The sequence below is a fragment of the Salvelinus alpinus genome, chromosome 10, assembly GCF_045679555.1.
Source record: "Salvelinus alpinus chromosome 10, SLU_Salpinus.1, whole genome shotgun sequence".
In the NCBI taxonomy this organism is placed as follows: domain Eukaryota; kingdom Metazoa; phylum Chordata; class Actinopteri; order Salmoniformes; family Salmonidae; genus Salvelinus; species Salvelinus alpinus.
The window spans coordinates 83,457,686-83,476,899 of NC_092095.1; positions in this window are offsets into that span (position 1 = coordinate 83,457,686).

Below are 19,214 nucleotides of genomic sequence, written 5' to 3' on the forward strand. Positions count from 1 at the left end.
CCAGATTAGAGCCATAATGGAGACAAGGTATCTACCACCCCACTACCACTATCAGATTAGAGCCATAATGGAGACTAGGTATCTACCACCCCACTACCACTATCAGATTAGAGCCATAAAGGCACTAGGCATCTACCACCCCACTACTACTACCAGATTAGAGCCTAAAACGGAGACTAGACATCTACTACCCCACTACCTCTATCAGATTAGAGCCGTAATGGAGACTAGGTATCTACCAGCACAATACCACTACCAGATTAGAGCCATAATGGAGACTAGGTATCTACCACCCCACTACCACTATCAGATTAGAGCCATAATGGAGACTAGGTATCTACCACCCAACTACCACATTAGAGCCATAATGGAGACTAGGTATCTACCACCCCACTACCTCTATCAGATTAGAGCCATAAGGGCACTTGGCATCTACCACCACACTACCACTGTCAGATTAGAGCCATAATGGAGACTAGGTATCTACCACCCCACTACCACTTTCAGATTAGAGCCATAAGGGCACAATACATCTACCACCCCACTACCACTATCAGATTAGAGCCATAAGGGCACTAGGCATCTACCACCCCACTACCACTATCAGATTAGAGCCATAATGGAGACTAGGTATCTACCACCCCACTACTACTACCAGATTAGAGCCATAAGGGAGACTAGTCATTTACCACCCCACTACCTCTATCAGATTAGAGCCATAATGGAGACTTGGTATCTACCAGCACACTACCACTACCAGATTAGAGCCATAATGGAGACTAGGTATCTACCACCCCACTCCGTCTATCAGATTAGAGCCATAATGGAGACTATGTATCTACCACCCCACTACCACTACCAGATTAGAGCCATAAGGGCACTAGACATCTAACACCCGACTACTACTACCAGATTAGAGCCTAAAACGGAGACTAGACATCTACCACCCCACTACCTTTATAAGATTAGAGCCATAATGGAGACTTGGTATCTACCAGCACACTACCACTACCAGATTAGAGCCATACTGGAGACTAGGTATCTACCACCCCACTACCACTATCAGATTAGAGCCATAATGGAGACTAGGTATCTAACCCACTACCACTATCAGATTAGAGCCATAATGGAGACTAAGTATCTACCCCCCCACTACCTCTATCATATTAGAGCCATAAGGGCACTTGGCATCTACCACCACTCTACCACTGTCAGATTAGAGCCATAAGGGCACTAGGCATCTACCACCCCACTACCACTATCAGATTAGAGCCAAAATGGAGACTAGGTATCTACCACCCCACTACCACTATCAGATTAGAGCCATAAGGGCAGTAGGCATCTACCACCCCACTACTTCTATCAGATTAGAGCCATAATGGAGACTAGGTATCTACCACCCCACTCCCATGATCAGATTAGAGCCATAATGGAGACTAGGTATCTACCAGCCCACTACCACTATCAGATTAGAGCCATAATGGAGACTAGGTATCTACCACCCCACTACCTCTATCAGATTAGAGCCATAAGGGCTTTAGGCATCTTACCACCCCACTACCACTATCAGATTAGAGCCATAATGGAGACTAGGTATCTACCACCCCACTACCACTATCAGATTAGAGCCATAAGGGCACAAGACATCTACCACCCCACTACCACTATCAGATTAGAGCCATAAGGGCACTAGGCATCTACCACCCCACTACCACTATCAGATTAGAGACATAATGGAGACTAGGTATCTACCACCCCACTACTACTACCAGATTAGAGCCATAAGGGAGACTAGTCATTTACCATCCCACTACCTCTATCAGATTAGAGCCATAATGGAGACTTGGTATCTACCAGCACACTACCACTACCAGATTAGAGCCATAATGGAGACTAGGTATCTACCACCCCACTACCACTATCAGATTAGAGCCATAATGGAGACTAGGTATCTACCACCCCACTACCACTATCAGATTAGAGCCATAATGGAGACTAGGTATCTACCACCCCACTACCACTATCAGATTAGAGCCATAAAGGCACTAGGCATCTACCACCCCACTACCACTATCAGATTAGAGCCATAATGGAGACTAGGTATCTACCACCCCACTCCCATTATCAGATTAGAGCCATAATGGAGACTAGGTATCTACCACCCCACTACCACTACCAGATTAGAGCCATAAGGGCACTAGACATCTAACACCCCACTACTACTACCAGATTAGAGCCTAAAACGGAGACTAGACATCTACCACCCCACTACCTCTATCAGATTAGAGCCATAAAGGAGACTAGGTATCTACCAGCACAATACCACTACCAGATTAGAGCCATAATGGAGACTAGGTATCTACCACCCCACTACCACTATCAGATTAGAGCCATAATGGAGACTAGGTATCTACCACCCCACTACCACTATCAGATTAGAGCCATAATGGAAACTAGGTATCTTCCACCCCACTACCACTACCAGATTAGAGCCATAATGGAGACTAGGTATCTACCACCCCACTACCTCTATCAGACTAGGTATCTTCCACCCCACTACCACTATCAGATTAGAGCCATAATGGAGACTAGATATCTACCACCCCACTACCACTTTCAGATTAGAGCCATAAGGGCACAATACATCTACCACCCCACTACCACTATCAGATTAGAGCCATAAGGGCACTAGGCATCAACCACCCCACTACCACTATCAGATTAGAGCCATAATGGAGACTAGGTATCTACCACCCCACTACTACTACCAGATTAGAGCCATAAGGGAGACTAGTCATTTACCACCCCACTACCTCTATCAGATTAGAGCCATAATGGAGACTTGGTATCTACCAGCACACTACCACTACCAGATTAGAGCAATAATGGAGACTAGGTATCTACCACCCCACTACCAATATCAGATTAGAGCCATAATGGAGACTAGGTATCTACCACCCCACTACCACTATCAGATTAGAGCCATAAAGGTACTAGGCATCTACCACCCCACTACCACTATCAGATTAGAGCCATAATGGAGACTAGGTATCTACCACCCCACTTCCACTATCAGATTAGAGCCATAATGGAGACTAGGTATCTACCACCCCACTACCACTATCAGATTAGAGCCATAAGGGCACTAGACATCTACCACCCCACTACCACTATCAGATTAGAGCCATAATGGAGACTAGGTATCTACCACCCCACTACCACTATCAGATTAGAGCCATAAAGGCACTAGGCATCTACCTTCCCACTACAACTATCAGATTAGAGCCATAATGGAGACTAGGTATCTACCACCCCACTACCACTATCAGATTAGAGCCATAATGGAGACTAGGCATCTACCACCCCACTACCACTATCAGATTAGAGCCATAATGGAGACTAGGTATCTACCACCCCACTACCTCTATCAGATTAGAGCCATAAGGGCACTTGGCATCTACCACCCCACTACCACTATCAGATTAGAGCCATAAGGGCACTTGGCATCTACCACCACACCACACTACCACTATCAGATTAGAGCCATAAAGGCACTAGGCATCTACCTTCCCACTACAACTATCAGATTAGAGCCATAAGGGAGACAAGGTATCTACCACCCTACTACCACTATCAGATTAGAGCCATAATGGAGACTAGGTATCTACCACACCACTACCACTACAAGATAAGAGCCATAATGGAGACTAGGTATCTACCACCCCACTACCACTTTCAGATTAGAGCCATAATGGAGACTAGGTATCTACCACCCCACTACCACTATCAGATTAGAGCCATTTTGGAGACTGGGTATCTTCCACCCCACTACCACTACCAGATTAGAGCCATAATGGAGACTAGGTATCTACCACCCCACTACCTCTATCAGATTAGAGCCATAAAGGAGACTAGGTATCTTCCACCCCACTACCACTATCAGATTAGAGCCATAATGGAGACTAGATATCTACCACCCCACTACCACTTTCAGATTAGAGCCACAATGGAGACTAGGTATCTACCACCCCTCTACCACTACCAGATTAGAGCCATAAGGGCACTAGGCATCTACCACCCCGCTACCACTATCAGATTACAGCCATAAGGGCACTAGACATCTACCACCCCACTACCACTATCAGATTAGAGCCATAATGGAGACTAGGTATCTACCACCCCACTACTTCTATCAGATTAGAGCCATAATGGAGACTAGGTATCTACCACCCCACTCCCACTATCAGATTAGAGCCATAAGGGCACTTGGCATCTACCACCACACTACCACTATCAGATTAGAGCCATAAGGGCACTAGGCATTTACCATCTACCAGATTAGAGCCATAATGGAGACTAGGTATCTACCACCCCACTCCCACTATCAGATTAGAGCCATAATGGAGACTAGGTATCTCCCACCCGACTACCACTACCAGATTAGAGCCATAAGGGCACTAGACATCTAACACTCCACTACTACTACCAGATTAGAGCCTAAAACGGAGACTAGACATCTACCACCCAACTACCTTTATAAGATTAGAGCCATAATGGAGACTTGGTATCTACCAGCACACTACCACTACCAGATTAGAGCCAAGATGGAGACTAGGTATATACCACCCCACTCCCACTATCAGATAAGAGCCATAAGGGCACTAGGCATCTACCACCCCACTACCACTATCAGATTAGAGCCATAAAGGCACTAGGCATCTACCTTCCCACTACAACTATCAGATTAGAGCCATAATGGAGACTAGGTATCTACCACCCCACTACCACTATCAGATTAGAACCATAGGGGCACTAGGCATCTACCACCACCCTACCACTATCAGATTAGAACCATAAGGGCACTAGGCATCTACCACCACACTACCACTATCAGATTAGAGCCATAAGGGCACTAGGCATCTACCACCCCGCTACCACTATCAGATTAGAGCAATAAGTGCACTAGACATCTACCACCCCACTACCACTATCAGATTAGAGCCACGATGGAGACTAAGTATCTACCACCCTACTACCACTATCAGATTAGAGCCATAAGGGCACTAGGCATCTACCACCCCACTACCACTATCAGATTAGAACCATAAAGGCACTAGAAATCTACCACCCCACTACCTCTATCAGATTAGAGCCAAAATGGAGACTAAGTATCTACCACCCTACTACCACTATCAGATTAGAGCCATAAGGGCACTAGGCATCTACCACCCCACTACCACTATCAGATTAGAGCCATAAAGGCACTAGAAATCTACCACCCCACTACCACTATCAGATTAGAGCCATACTGGAGACTAGGTATCTACCACCCCACTACCACTATCAGATTAGAGCCATAAGGGCACTAGGCATCTACCACCCCACTATCATTATCAGATTAGAGCCATAATGGAGACTAGGTATCTACCACCCCACTCCCACTATCAGATTAGAGCCATAATGGAGACTAGGTATCTACCACCCCACTACCACTACCAGATTAGAGCCATAAGGGCACTAGGCATCTACCACCACACTACCACTATCAGATTAGAGCCATAATGGAGACTAGACATCTACCACCCCACTACCAGATTAGAGCCATAAGGGCACTAGGCATCTACCACCACACTACCACTATCAGATTAGAACCATAAGGGCACTAGGCATCTACCACCCCGCTACCACTATCAGATTAGAGCCATGAGGGCACTAGACATCTACCACCCCACTACCACTATCAGATTAGAGCCACGATGGAGACTAAGTATCTACCACCCTACTACCACTATCAGATTAGAGCCATAATGGAGACTAGGTATCTACCACCCCACTACCACTATCAGATTAGAACCATAGGGGCACTAGGCATCTACCACCACCCTACCACTATCAGATTAGAACCATAAGGGCACTAGGCATCTACCACCACACTACCACTATCAGATTAGAGCCATAAGGGCACTAGGCATCTACCACCCCGCTACCACTATCAGATTAGAGCAATAGGTGCACTAGACATCTACCACCCCACTACCACTATCAGATTAGAGCCACGATGGAGACTAGGTATCTACCACCCCACTACCACTATCAGATTAGAACCATAAGGGCACTAGGCATCTACCACCCCACTACCACTATCAGATTAGAGCCATAAAGGCACTAGAAATCTACCACCCCACTACCACTATCAGATTAGAGCCATACTGGAGACTAGGTATCTACCACCCCACTACCACTATCAGATTAGAGCCATAAGGGCACTAGGCATCTACCACCCCACTATCATTATCAGATTAGAGCCATAATGGAGACTAGGTATCTACCACCCCACTCCCACTATCAGATTAGAGCCATAATGGAGACTAGGTATCTACCACCCCACTACCACTACCAGATTAGAGCCATAAGGGCTCTAGACATCTAACACCCCACTACTACTACCAGATTAGAGCCTAAAACGGAGACTAGACATCTACCACCCCACTACCAGATTAGAGCCATAAGGGCACTAGGCATCTACCACCACACTACCACTATCAGATTAGAACCATAAGGGCACTAGGCATCTACCACCCCGCTACCACTATCAGATTAGAGCCATGAGGGCACTAGACATCTACCACCCCACTACCACTATCAGATTAGAGCCACGATGGAGACTAGGTATCTACCACCCCACTACCTCTATCAGATTAGAGCCAAAATGGAGACTAAGTATCTACCACCCTACTACCACTATCAGATTAGAGCCATAATGGAGACTAGGCATCTACCTTCCCACTACAACTATCAGATTAGAGCCATAATGGAGACTAGGTATCTACCACCCCACTACCACTATCAGATTAGAACCATAGGGGCACTAGGCATCTACCACCACCCTACCACTATCAGATTAGAACCATAAGGGCACTAGGCATCTACCACCACACTACCACTATCAGATTAGAGCCATAAGGGCACTAGGCATCTACCACCCCGCTACCACTATCAGATTAGAGCAATAAGTGCACTAGACATCTACCACCCCACTACCACTATCAGATTAGAGCCACGATGGAGACTAGGTATCTACCACCCCACTACCACTATCAGATTAGAGCCATAAGGGCACTAGGCATCTACCACCCCACTACCACTATCAGATTAGAGCCATAAAGGCACTAGAAATCTACCACCCCACTACCACTATCAGATTAGAGCCATAATGGAGACTAGGTATCTACCACCCCACTACCACTATCAGATTAGAGCCATAAGGGCACTAGGCATCTACCACCCCACTATCATTATCAGATTAGAGCCATAATGGAGACTAGGTATCTACCACCCCACTCCCACTATCAGATTAGAGCCATAATGGAGACTAGGTATCTACCACCCCACTACCACTACCAGATTAGAGCCATAAGGGCTCTAGACATCTAACACCCCACTACTACTACCAGATTAGAGCCTAAAACGGAGACTAGACATCTACCACCCCACTACCACTATCAGATTAGAGCCATAATGGAGACTAGGTATCTACTACCCCTCTACCACTACCAGATTAGAGCCATAAGGACACTAGGCATCTACCACCCCACTACCACTATCAGATTAGAGCCATAAAGGCACTAGAAATCTACCACCCCACTACCACTATCAGATTAGAGCCATACTGGAGACTAGGTATCTACCACCCCACTACCACTATCAGATTAGAGCCATAAGGGCACTAGGCATCTACCACCCCACTATCATTATCAGATTAGAGCCATAATGGAGACTAGGTATCTACCACCCCACTCCCACTATCAGATTAGAGCCATAATGGAGACTAGGTATCTACCACCCCACTACCACTACCAGATTAGAGCCATAAGGGCTCTAGACATCTAACACCCCACTACTACTACCAGATTAGAGCCTAAAACGGAGACTAGACATCTACCACCCCACTACCAGATTAGAGCCATAAGGGCACTAGGCATCTACCACCACACTACCACTATCAGATTAGAACCATAAGGGCACTAGGCATCTACCACCCCGCTACCACTATCAGATTAGAGCCATGAGGGCACTAGACATCTACCACCCCACTACCACTATCAGATTAGAGCCACGATGGAGACTAGGTATCTACCACCCCACTACCTCTATCAGATTAGAGCCAAAATGGAGACTAAGTATCTACCACCCTACTACCACTATCAGATTAGAGCCATAATGGAGACTAGGCATCTACCTTCCCACTACAACTATCAGATTAGAGCCATAATGGAGACTAGGTATCTACCACCCCACTACCACTATCAGATTAGAACCATAGGGGCACTAGGCATCTACCACCACCCTACCACTATCAGATTAGAACCATAAGGGCACTAGGCATCTACCACCACACTACCACTATCAGATTAGAGCCATAAGGGCACTAGGCATCTACCACCCCGCTACCACTATCAGATTAGAGCAATAAGTGCACTAGACATCTACCACCCCACTACCACTATCAGATTAGAGCCACGATGGAGACTAGGTATCTACCACCCCACTACCACTATCAGATTAGAGCCATAAGGGCACTAGGCATCTACCACCCCACTACCACTATCAGATTAGAGCCATAAAGGCACTAGAAATCTACCACCCCACTACCACTATCAGATTAGAGCCATACTGGAGACTAGGTATCTACCACCCCACTACCACTATCAGATTAGAGCCATAAGGGCACTAGGCATCTACCACCCCACTATCATTATCAGATTAGAGCCATAATGGAGACTAGGTATCTACCACCCCACTCCCACTATCAGATTAGAGCCATAATGGAGACTAGGTATCTACCACCCCACTACCACTACCAGATTAGAGCCATAAGGGCTCTAGACATCTAACACCCCACTACTACTACCAGATTAGAGCCTAAAACGGAGACTAGACATCTACCACCCCACTACCACTATCAGATTAGAGCCATAATGGAGACTAGGTATCTACTACCCCTCTACCACTACCAGATTAGAGCCATAATGGAGACTAGGTATCTACCACCCCACTACCACTATCAGATAGAGCCATAAGGGCACTAGGCATCTACCACCACACTACCACTATCAGATTAGAACCATAAGGGCACTAGGCATCTACCACCCCGCTACCACTATCAGATTAGAGCCATGAGGGCACTAGACATCTACCACCCCACTACCACTATCAGATTAGAGCCATAATGGAGACTAGGTATCTACCACCCCACTACTTCTATCAGATTAGAGCCATAATGGAGACTAGGTATCTACCACCCCACTCCCACTATCAGATTAGAGCCATAAGGGCACTTGGCATCTACCATCACACTACCACTATCAGATTAGATTCATAAGGGCACTAGGCATCTACCACCCCACTAACACTATCAGATTAGAGCCATAAGGGCACTAGGTATCTACCACCCCACTCCCACTATCAGATTAGAGCCATAAGGGCACTTGGCATCTACCACCCCACTAACACTATCAGATTAGAGCCATAAGGGCACTAGGCATCTACCACCCCACTACCACTATCAGATTAGAGCCATAATGGAGACTAGGTATATACCACCCCACTACCACTACCAGATCAGAGCCATAAGGGCACTAGGCATCTACCACCACACTACCACTATCAGATTAGAGCCATAAGGGCACTAGGCATCTACCACCCCACTACCACTATCAGATTAGAGCCATAATGGAGACTAGGTATCTACCATCCCACTCCCACTATCAGATTAGAGCCATCATGGAGACTAGGTATCTTCCACCCCACTACCGCTATCAGATTAGAGCCATAATGGAGACTAGGTATCTTCCACCCCACTACCACTATCAGATTAGAGCCTAAAACGGAGACTAGACATCTACCACCCCACTACCTTTATAAGATTAGAGCCATAATGGAGACTAGGTATCTACCACCCACTACCACTATCAGATTAGAGCCATAGTTGCACAAGGCATCTACCACCCCACTACCACTATCAGATTAGAGCCATATTGGAGACTAGGTATCTACCACCCCACTACTACTACCAGATTAGAGCCATAATGGAGACTAGGTATCTACAGCACCACTACCACTACCAGATTAGATCCTAAAACGGAGACTAGACATCTACCACCCCACTAACACTATCAGATTAGAGCCATAATGGAGACTAGGTATCTTCCACGCCACTACCACTATCAGATTAGAGCCATAATGGAGACTAGATATCTACCACCCCACTACCACTATTAGATTAAAGCCATAAAGGCACTAGGCATCTACCACCACACTACCACGATCAGATTAGAGCCATATTGGAGACTAGGTATCTGCCACCCTTCTACTACTACCAGATTAGAGCCATAATGGAGACTAGGTATCTACAGCACCACTACCACTACCAGATTAGATCCTAAAACGGAGACTAGACATCTACCACCCCACTAACACTATCAGATTAGAGCCATAATGGAGACTAGGTATCTTCCACGCCACTACCACTATCAGATTAGAGCCATAATGGAGACTAGATATCTACCACCCCACTACCACTATTAGATTAAAGCCATAATGGAGACTAGGTATCTACCACCCCACTACCACTATCAGATTAGATTCATAAGGGCACTAGGCATCTACCACCCCACTAACACTATCAGATTAGAGCCATAAGGGCACTAGGCATCTACCACCCCACTACCACTATCAGATTAGAGCCATAATGGAGACTAGGTATCTACCACCCCACTACCTACATTTACATTTACATTTTAGTCATTTAGCAGACGCTCTTATCCAGAGCGACTTACAGTAGAGTGCATACATTTTATTACATTTTTTTATATTTTTTATATATATATATATATATATATTTTACCTCTATCAGATTAGAGCCATAATGGAGACTAGGTATCTACCACCCCACTACCTCTATCAGATTAGAGACATAATGGAGAGTAGGTATCTACCACCCCACTACTACTACCAGATTAGAGCCAAAACGGAGACTAGACATCTACCACCCCACTACTACTACCAGATTAGAGCCATAAGGGCACTAGACATCTACCACCCCACTACCACTACCAGATTAGAGCCATAAGGGAGACTAGTCATTTACCACCCCACTACCTCTATCAGATTAGAGCCATAATGGTGACTTGGTATCTACCAGCACACTACCACTACCAGATTAGAGCCATAATGGAGACAGGGTATTTACCACCCCACTACCTCTATCAGATTAGAGCCATAGTTGCACAAGGCATCTACCACCCCACTACCACTATCAGATTAGAGCCATAAGGGCACTAGGCATCTACCACCCCACTACCACTATCAGATTAGAGCCATAATGGAGACTAGGTATCTACCACCCCACTACCTCTATCAGATTAGAGCCATAAGAGCACTTGGAATATACCACCACACTACCACTATCAGATTAGAGCCACAAGGGAGACTAGACATCTGATACCACACTTCCACTATCAGATTAGAGCCATAATGGAGAGTAGGTATCTACCACCCCACTACTACTACCAGATTAGAGCCAAAACGGACACTAGACATCTACCACACTCCTACCACTACCAGATTAGAGCCACAAGGGAGACTAGACATCTGATACCCCACTACCTCTATCAGATTATAGCCATAATGGAGACTAGTCATTAACACCCCACTACCTCTACCAGATTAGAGCCATAATGGAGACTAGGTATCTACCACCCCACTACCTCTATCAGATTAGAGCCATAATGGAGACTAGGTATCTTCCACCCCACTACCACTATCAGATTAGAGCCATAATGGAGACTAGGTATCTACCACCCCACTACCTCTATCAGATTAGAGCCATAATGGAGACTAGGTATCTTCCACCCCACTACCACTACCAGATTAGAGCCATAATGGAGACTAGGTATCTACCACCCCACTACCTCTATCAGATTAGAGCCATAATGGAGACTAGGTATCTTCCACCCCACTACCACTATCAGATTAGAGCCATAATGGAGACTAGATATCTACCACCCCACTACCACTATTAGATTAAAGCCATAATGGAGACTAGGTATCTACCACCCCACTACCACTATCAGATTAGAACCATAAGGGCACTAGGCATCTACCACCCCGCTACCACTCTCAGATTAGAGCCATAAGGGCACTAGACATCTACCACCCCACTACGACTATCAGATTAGAGCCAAAATGGAGACTAGGTATCTACCACCCCACTACCACTATCAGATTAGAGCCATATTGGAGACTAGGTATCTACCAGCCCACTACCACTATCAGATTAGAGCCATAATGGAGACAAGTTATCTACCACCCCACTACCTCTATCAGATTAGAGCCATAAAGGCACTAGGCATCTACCACCCCACTACCACTATCAGATTAGAGCCATAATGGAGACTAGGTATCTACCACCCCACTACCACTATCAGATTAGAGCCATAATGGAGACTAGGTATCTACCACCCCACTACCACTATCAGATTAGAGCCATAAGGGCACTAGGCATCTACCACCACTCTACCACTATCAGATTAGAGCCATAATGGAGACTAGGTATCTACCACCCCACTACCTCTATCAGATTAGAGCCATAATGGAGACTAGGTATCTACCACCCCACTCCCACTATCAGATTAGAGCCATAATGGAGACTAGGTATCTACCACCCCACTACCACTATCAGATTAGAGCCACAAGGGAGACTAGACATCTGATACCCCACTTCCAATATCAGATTAGAGCCATAATGGAGAGTAGGTATCTACCACCCCACTATTACTACCAGATTAGAGCCAAAATGGAGACAAGGTATCTACCACCCCACTACTACTACCAGATTAGAGCCATAAGGGCACTAGACATCTACCACCCCACTACCACTACCAGATTAGAGCCACAAGGGAGACTAGACATCTGATACCCCACTACCTCTATCAGATTAGAGCCATAATGGAGACTAGGTATCTACCACCCCACTACCACTATCAGATTAGAGCCATAAGGGCACTAGTCATCTACCACCACACTACCACTATCAGATTAGAGCCATAAGGGCACTAGGTATCTACCACCCCACTACCTCTATCAGATTAGAGCCATAATGGAGACTAGGTATCTACCACCCCACTCCCACTATCAGATTAGAGCCATAATGGAGACTAGGTATCTACCACCCCACTACCACTACCAGATTAGAGCCATAAGGGCACTAGGCATCTACCACCACACTACCACTATCAGATTAGAACCATAAGGGCACTAGGCATCTACCACCCCGCTACCACAATCAGATTAGAGCCATAAGGGCACTAGACATCTACCACCCCACTACCACTATCAGATTAGAGCCATAATGGAGACTAGGTATCTACCACCCCACTACCTCTATCAGATTAGAGCCATAATGGAGACTAGGTATCTACCACCCCACTCCCACTATCAGATTAGAGCCATAATGGAGACTAGGTATCTACCACCCCACTACCACTATCAGATTAGAGCCATAAGGGCACTAGTCATCTACCACCACACTATCACTATCAGATTAGAGCCATAAGGGCACTAGGTATCTACCACCCCACTACCTCTATCAGATTAGAGCCATAATGGAGACTAGGTATCTACCACCCCACTCCCACTATCAGATTAGAGCCATAATGGAGACTAGGTATCTACCACCCCACTACCACTACCAGATTAGAGCCATAAGGGCACTAGGCATCTACCACCACACTACCACTATCAGATTAGAACCATAAGGGCACTAGGCATCTACCACCCCGCTACCACAATCAGATTAGAGCCATAAGGGCACTAGACATCTACCACCCCACTACCACTATCAGATTAGAGCCATAATGGAGACTAGGTATCTACCACCCCACTCCCACTATCAGATTAGAGCCATAATGGAGACTAGGTATCTACCACCCCACTACCACTATCAGATTAGAGCCACAAGGGAGACTAGACATCTGATACCCCACTTCCACTATCAGATTAGAGCCATAATGGAGAGTAGGTATCTACCACCCCACTATTACTACCAGATTAGAGCCAAAATGGAGACTACACATCTACCACCCCACTACTACTACCAGATTAGAGCCATAAGGGCACTAGACATCTACCACCCCACTACCACTACCAGATTAGAGCCACAAGGGAGACTAGACATCTGATACCCCACTACCTCTATCAGATTAGAGCCATAATGGAGACTAGGTATCTACCACCCCACTACCACTATCAGATTAGAGCCATAAGGGCACTAGTCATCTACCACCACACTACCACTATCAGATTAGAGCCATAAGGGCACTAGGTATCTACCACCCCACTACCTCTATCAGATTAGAGCCATAATGGAGACTAGGTATCTACCACCCCACTCCCACTATCAGATTAGAGCCATAATGGAGACTAGGTATCTACCACCCCACTACCACTACCAGATTAGAGCCATAAGGGCACTAGGCATCTACCACCACACTACCACTATCAGATTAGAACCATAAGGGCACTAGGCATCTACCACCCCGCTACCACAATCAGATTAGAGCCATAAGGGCACTAGACATCTACCACCCCACTACCACTATCAGATTAGAGCCATAATGGAGACTAGGTACCTACCACCCCTCTACCACTATCAGATTAGAGCCATAATGGAGACTAGGTATCTACCACCCCACTACCACTATCAGATTAGAGCCATAATGGAGACTAGATATCTACCACCCCACTACCACTATCAGATTAGAGCCATAAGGGCAATAGGCATCTAACACCCCACTACTACTACCAGATTGGAGCCTAAAACGGAGACTAGGTATCTATCACCCCACTACCACTATCAGATTAGAGCCATATTGGAGACTAGGTATCTACCAGCCCACTACCACTATCAGATTAGAGCCATAATGGAGACAAGGTATCTACCACCACACTACCACTATCAGATTAGAGCCATAAGGGCACTAGGCATCTACCACCACACACCCACTATCAGATTAGAGCCATAAGGGCACTAGGCATCTACCACCACACTACCACTATTAGATTAAAGCCATAATGGAGACTAGGTATCTACCACCCCACTACCACTATCAGATTAGAACCATAAGGGCACTAGGCATCTACCACCCCGCTACCACTCTCAGATTATAGCCATAAGGGCACTAGACATCTACCACCCCACTACGACTATCAGATTAGAGCCAAAATGGAGACTAGGTATCTATCACCCCACTACCACTATCAGATTAGAGCCATATTGGAGACTAGGTATCTACCAGCCCACTACCACTATCAGATTAGAGCCATAATGGAGACAAGGTATCTACCACCCCACTACCTCTATCAGATTAGAGCCATAAGGGCACATGGCATCTACCACCACACTACCACTATCAGATTAGAGCCATAATGGAGACTAGGTATCTACCACCCCACTACCACTATCAGATTAGAGCCATAATGGAGACTAGGTATCTACCACCCCACTACCACTATCAGATTAGAGCCATAAGGGCACTAGGCATCTACCACCACTCTACCACTATCAGATTAGAGCCATAATGGAGACTAGGTATCTACCACCCCACTACCTCTATCAGATTAGAGCCATAATGGAGACTAGGTATCTACCACCCCACTCCCACTATCAGATTAGAGCCATAATGGAGACTAGGTATCTACCACCCCACTACCACTATCAGATTAGAGCAATAAGGGCACTAGACATCTACCACCACACTACCACTATCAGATTAGAGCCATAAGGGCACTAGGCATCTACCACCACACTACCACTATCAGATTATAGCAATAAGTGCACTAGACATCTACCACCCCACTACCACTATCAGATTAGAGCCATAATGGAGACTAGGTATCTACCACCCCTCTACCTCTATCAGATTAGAGCCATAATGGAGACTTGGTATCTACCAGCACACTACCACTATCAGATTAGAGCCATAAGGGCAATAGGCATCTAACACCCCACTACTACTACCAGATTGGAGCCTAAAACGGAGACTAGGTATCTATCACCCCACTACCACTATCAGATTAGAGCCATATTGGAGACTAGGTATCTACCAGCCCACTACCACTATCAGATTAGAGCCATAATGGAGACAAGGTATCTACCACCACACTACCACTATCAGATTAGAGCCATAAGGGCACTAGGCATCTACCACCACACACCCACTATCAGATTAGAGCCATAAGGGCACTAGGCATCTACCACCACACTACCACTATTAGATTAAAGCCATAATGGAGACTAGGTATCTACCACCCCACTACCACTATCAGATTAGAACCATAAGGGCACTAGGCATCTACCACCCCGCTACCACTCTCAGATTATAGCCATAAGGGCACTAGACATCTACCACCCCACTACGACTATCAGATTAGAGCCAAAATGGAGACTAGGTATCTATCACCCCACTACCACTATCAGATTAGAGCCATAATGGAGACTAGGTATCTACCACCCCACTACCACTATCAGATTAGAGCCATAATGGAGACTAGGTATCTACCACCCCACTACCACTATCAGATTAGAGCCATAAGGGCACTAGGCATCTACCACCACTCTACCACTATCAGATTAGAGCCATAATGGAGACTAGGTATCTACCACCCCACTCCCACTATCAGATTAGAGCCATAATGGAGACTAGGTATCTACCACCCCACTACCACTATCAGATTAGAGCAATAAGGGCACTAGGTATCTACCACCCCACTACCACTATCAGATTAGAGCCATAAGGGCACTAGACATCTACCACCACACTACCACTATCAGATTAGAGCCATAAGGGCACTAAGTATCTACCACCCCACTACCACTATCAGATTAGAGCCATAAGGGCACTAGGCATCTACCACCACACTACCACTATCAGATTATAGCAATAAGTGCACTAGACATCTACCACCCCACTACCACTATCAGATTAGAGCCATAATGGAGACTAGGTATCTACCACCCCTCTACCTCTATCAGATTAGAGCCATAATGGAGACTTGGTATCTACCAGCACACTACCACTACCAGATTAGAGCCATAATGGAGACTAGGTATCTACCACCCCACTACCTCTATCAGATTAGAGCCATAAGTGCACTTGGCATCTACCACCACACTACCACTATCAGATTAGAGCCATAATGGAGACTAGGTATCTTCCACCCCACTACCACTATCAGATTAGAGCCATAATGGAGACTAGGTATCTTCCACCCCACTACCACTACCAGATTGGAGCCATAATGGAGACTAGGTATCTACCACCCCACTACCACTATTAGATTAAAGCCATAATGGAGACTAGGTATCTACCACCCCACTACCACTATCAGATTAGAACCATAAGGGCACTAGTCATCTACCACCCCGCTACCACTATCAGATTAGAGCCATAAGGGCACTAGACATCTACCACCCCACTACGACTATCAGATTGGAGCCAAAATGGAGACTAGGTATCTACCACCCCACTACCACTATCAGATTAGAGCCATATTGGAGACTAGGTATCTACCAGCCCACTACCACTATCAGATTAGAGCCATAAGGGCACATGGCATCTACCACCACACTACCACTATCAGATTAGAGCCATAAAGGCACTAGGCATCTACCACCCCACTACCACTATCAGATTAGAGCCATAATGGAGACTAGGTATCTACCACCCCTCTACCACTATCAGATTAGAGCCATAATGGAGACTAGGTATCTACCACCCCACTACCACTATCAGATTAGAGCCATAAGGGCACTAGGCATCTACCACCACTCTACCACTATCAGATTAGAGCCATAATGGAGACTAGGTATCTACCACCCCACTCCCACTATCAGATTAGAGCCATAATGGAGAATAAGTATCTACCACCCCACTACCACTATCAGATTAGAGCCACAAGGGAGACTAGACATCTGATACCCCACTTCCTCTATCAGATTAGAGCCGTAATGGAGAGTAGGTATCTACCACCCCACTATTACTACCAGATTAGAGCCATAATGGAGACTAGGTATCTACCACCCCACTACCACTATCAGATTAGAGCCATAAGGGCACTAGTCATCTACCACCACACTACCACTATCAGATTAGAGCCATAAGGGCACTAGGTATCTACCACCCCACTACCACTATCAGATTAGAGCCATATTTTTTTTATTTTTTTTATTTATTTAACCTTTATTTAACCAGGTAGGCAAATTGAGAACACGTTCTCATTTACAATTGCGACCTGGCCAAGATAAAGCAAAGCAGTTCGACACATACAACAACACATAGTTACACATGGAGTAAAACAAACATATAGTCAATGATACAGTGAAAAAAAAATAAGTCTATATACAATGTGAGCAAGTGAGGTGAGATAAGGGAGGTGAAGGCAAACAAATATATGTATAAATAAATAAAAATATAAAAAGGCCATGGTGGCGAAGTAAATACAACACAGCAAGTAAAATAAAACTTAAAACACTGGAATGGTTGGTTTGCAGTAGAAGAAAACGCAAAGTAGAGACAAAAATAATGGGGTGCAAAGGAGCAAAATAAATAAATAAATACAGTAGGTAAAGAGGTAGTTGTTTGGGCTAAATTATAGATGGGCTATGTACAGGTGCAGTAATCTATGAGCTGCTCTGACAGCTGGTGCTTAAAGCTAGTGAGGGAGATAAGTGTTTCCAGTTTCAGAGATTTTTGTAGTTCGTTCCAGTCATTGGCAGCAGAAAACTGGAAGGAGAGGCGGCCAAAGGAAGAATTGGTTTTGGGGGTGACCAGAGAGATAAACCTGCTGGAGCGCGTGCTACAGGTAGGTGTTGCTATGGTGACCAGCGAGCTGAGATAAGGGGGGACTTTACCTAGCAGGGTCTTGTAGATGACCTGGAACCAGTGGGTTTGGCGACGAGTATGAAGCGAGGGCCAGCCAACGAGGGCCATAAGGGCACTAGGCATCTACCACCACACTACCAATATCAGATTAGAGCAATAATGGAGAATAGGTATCTACCACCCCACTACCTCTATCAGATTAGAGCCATAATGGAGACTAGGTATCTACCACCCCACTCCCACTATCAGATTAGAGCCATAATGGAGACTAGG